This window comes from Monodon monoceros, unplaced genomic scaffold, assembly GCF_005190385.1.
Source record: "Monodon monoceros isolate NGI ecotype Baffin Bay Population unplaced genomic scaffold, NGI_Narwhal_1 Super_Scaffold_6, whole genome shotgun sequence".
Taxonomy (NCBI): domain Eukaryota; kingdom Metazoa; phylum Chordata; class Mammalia; order Artiodactyla; family Monodontidae; genus Monodon; species Monodon monoceros.
Genome location: NW_021703783.1, coordinates 52,141,323 through 52,145,010, shown reverse-complemented (window position 1 = coordinate 52,145,010; position 3,688 = coordinate 52,141,323). Strand labels below are relative to the sequence as shown.

The following is a 3,688-nucleotide window of genomic DNA, read 5'->3' as shown; positions in this document are numbered from 1 at the left end:
ACACCTCTCAGAGCCAAACTCTCAGATCCGCACACTTAAGGGGCAAGCACTCCAGCCCTCATCTCGGGGAGCTGTTTTTAAACAGGCCTCTGCATTAGAAAGTCAACACTTCACAGATTTCTAGCTACCTCTAGATCTGGTCTCTGAGATTTGAGGTTGTGCAAATTCAAACTCTAGACCATAGCTATGTCAATGAGTATAGTCCAGTACTAATAGTAATTAGCATTAAAGAGAACCAAACAATATTCAAGTTGCTTTTGTATCCATTGTGTCTGATGTAATGTGAGGAATGGAGAAATGTGAAATTACATAATTTTCAAGAGACCAAAATCGTCTGTCAATGCTGAGGAAAAAGATGACCAGGACTCTCCCTTGGTGGCATAGAGTGACCTACGCTTTCTAGGAGAAATTTCCATATTTATGACAACATTCCTTCCAGGTTTTCCGAAACAGTTCTAATTTCTATCAATTTGCCCTCTTGTTGCCATAAATATCCTTTGTCATACTGTGTACCATGTATTTTTGGTTTATAGTCAGCATAATTAAAGCTCACTGCAACTTTTGGTGCAAGTATCCAGGCCGTTTAAACATAGGTCACTCTCTTTTTTCTTCCATCTCTCTTTTCCTGGGAATTAGTGATCCCTTGGCCCTACTAGCAAAAGAAGAGAGGGATGTCTCTATGCTGCGGGAGCGCAGGCCACACCGTGGGCCCCTGGGTATTTGGAAGATATTTATGCAGTCTAGTCAAGTAAGTTCCTTGCCAGATTTTAAAAAAAAAAAAGGAATTTTTACAGAATGGACCAGACCTTCAAGATTTTGTATCTGGTGATCTAGCAGACAAGAGCACCTGGGATGAGTATAAAGGAGGCATAAAATGCCAGAAAGGAGAACGGTTAAGACTACCTCCATGGCTAAAGACAGAGATTCCCATGGGGAAAAAATTACAATAAACTGAAAAATACAATGCAGAATTTAAATCTCCATACAGGGTGTGAGGAAGCTCAGTGTCCCAATATTGGAGAGTGTTGGGGAGGCAGAGAATATGCCACTGCCACTGCCCCAATCATGTTGATGGGTGACACATGTACAGGAGGTTGTAGGTTTTGTTCTGCTAAGACTGCAAGAAATCCACCTCCACTGGATGCCAATGAGCCCTACAATACTGCAAAGGCAATTGCAGAGTGGGGTCTGGATTATGTAGTCCTGACGTCTGTGGATCGAGAAGATATGCCTGATGGAGGAGCTGAGCACTCTGCAAAGACTGTGCCTTACTTAAAGGAAAGGAATCCGAAAATCCTTGTGGAATGTCTCGCCCCTGATTTCTGAGGAGATCTTAAAGCAATAGAAAAAGTCGCTCTGTCAGGATCAGATGTGTATGCACATAATGTAGAAACAGTTCCAGAACTACAGAGGAAAGTTCGTGATCCCCGGGCCCATTTTGACCACTCTCTACGTGTACTGAAACATGCCAAGGAAGTTCGACCTGATGTTATTTCTAAAACACCTATAATGTTGGGTTTAGGTGAGGATGACGAGCAAGTATATGCAACGATGAAAGTACTTCGTGAGGCAGATGTGGACTGTTTGACTTTGGGACAATATATGCAGCCAACAAAGCACCACCTTAAGGTTGAAGAATACATTACTCCTGAAAAGTTCAAATACTGGGAAAAAAGCAGGAAATGAACTTGGATTTCATTATACTGCAAGTGGCCCTCTGGTGTGTTCTTCATATAAAGCAGGTGAATTTTTCCTGAAAAATCTAGTAGCTAAAAGAAAAAAAAGCCCTCTAACACTTAACAAGACATTCAAGATCACAGGAATTTTAAAACTTTGACTCCAGTTGGTAACAGAAGTGATGGCAGAATGCCTAGACTTCAGTGGATATATCCCAGTCTTTTTGTCTTAAGAAAAATGTCAATAAGTTGTGCATATTTAATTATAATAATTCATTTGTCTTTTAGCATATCTTCTTTGTCCCAGTAAACAATTGCTTGTTATGATGTAATCATAAAACATCTTTGTAAGAATTTACTGTTAAGAGTATAATTTTAAAAATACATTAAAAACTTCTAGGAAATCAAAAAAAAAAGTCACTCTCAAATTTGGAGACTATAACCCTACTATATTTAAAAGGGAGGAGGGAGACTAAATCAAGGTTACAAAAGTTGTATGATTTAAATATTGGCATTTAACTATTTAATACCTTTAACCACCACCCCATACAATGTAATATATTCTGTTTGCAAGAAATTCATAGAATTCTGTGTGCACACAGACACATACACACACACCCTATGATATGTCTGGTGCGGGTTTCAGCCTTGTCCTTGGATCCCCTTATCTCTGGCTAGAAGTTTATTTGGATAGCATGTTAAACATCTAAATGAAAGGTGCTTCATGACTTTGACCCTGCAGGGTAGGAAAAAATAATTTTTCCTCTACCCTTCTAAGTTCTTGGCCAGGGCCCCTGGAACAAAAGACCGATTACCAAGAGAAAAACACAGAGAAGTTTATTCACATGTATATCTCACATACATGGGACACACCGAGGGAAATGAGTAACTCAGGGAGGTGGCTTAGAATTCAGGCTGAAATACCACCTTCAGCTACATCAGAGAAAGGACTGTGGTGGGGCAGGTCAGGGGTGGGAAGGTGACCAAGAACAGTGACATGGTGAACAGGGTAAACTTCATTACGCAGATTGCAGCCTGGGCCTTCTCCATGGATAAGTCTCTTCTGACTTAGAGCCATCCTTCTCTTCCTGGTCCAGAAAGCAAGACCCCCTCACAAATGGATATTTCCTTTACAAGTATAAATTGTCCTTACAAAAGGGCATCTTTTATTCTGTTTTCCAGAGCTTCTCTTCTGTCTTCTCTTTCTCAAAACGATGCTTATGTCTAGAGGCCTACTTTGGGGTGGTGTATCCTGGTGTCCTACAATAATACGAAATGCCCTTCTGGCCCCCAGGTGAGAGGCCTTACGGTGAATGCTCATAAAGCACCCCTGAATATAAGCACAAGTCCCAGTAAACACAGTCATGAGCCTGATGGGAGAATAGCAGTCTCCAGAATGTGGGCAGGAGCTCTGTCCTCTGAACGCTTGGCTTTGGTGCTCAGGGCCTGGGAAGAGCTGGACAGAAAACCCTGAGGCCTGGAAACAATTTCACAGGCGGATACATTTTTGAAACTGAGGGGTTGTTAGAGCTCAAACTTTTGTGCTCTTTTCTTTCTTTCTTTTTTTTTTTGCGGTACGCGGGCCTCTCACTGTTGTGGCCTCTCCCGTTGCGGAGCACAGGCTCCGGACGCGCAGGCTCAGCGGCCATGGCTCACGGGCCCAGCCGCTCCGCGGCATGTGGGATCTTCCCAGACCGGGGCACGAACCCGCGTCCCCTGCATCGGCAGGCAGACTCTCAACCACTGCGCCACCAGGGAAGCCCTGTGTTCTTTTCCAAAGTAGCTTTCAGTGGAGCAACGTAGAAAGCCCAGACAGAATCAGCTTTCCAAAGCTGTCTGTCTTCCCACCTGCTGTTGCTGGGTGTCCTGGGGTAAAGGGAGGGAAGCTGGCCCATGAGAGAGGACCATCTACTAGCCTACCCCACTGGGAGAAAACCTGCTAAAAGCAAAATGAAATCTTCCCCTGGGGCCATTACTCACGAGGTCCAGCTCTGAACATGACGCTGGTGGGG

General features: G+C 43.4%; 1 pseudogene; it reads left to right on the top strand.

Moving 5' to 3' along the window:
• Positions 1-671: 671 nt before the first annotated feature.
• LOC114886174 lies at positions 672-1,837 on the top strand (annotated as a pseudogene).
• Positions 1,838-3,688: the final 1,851 nt, after the last annotated feature.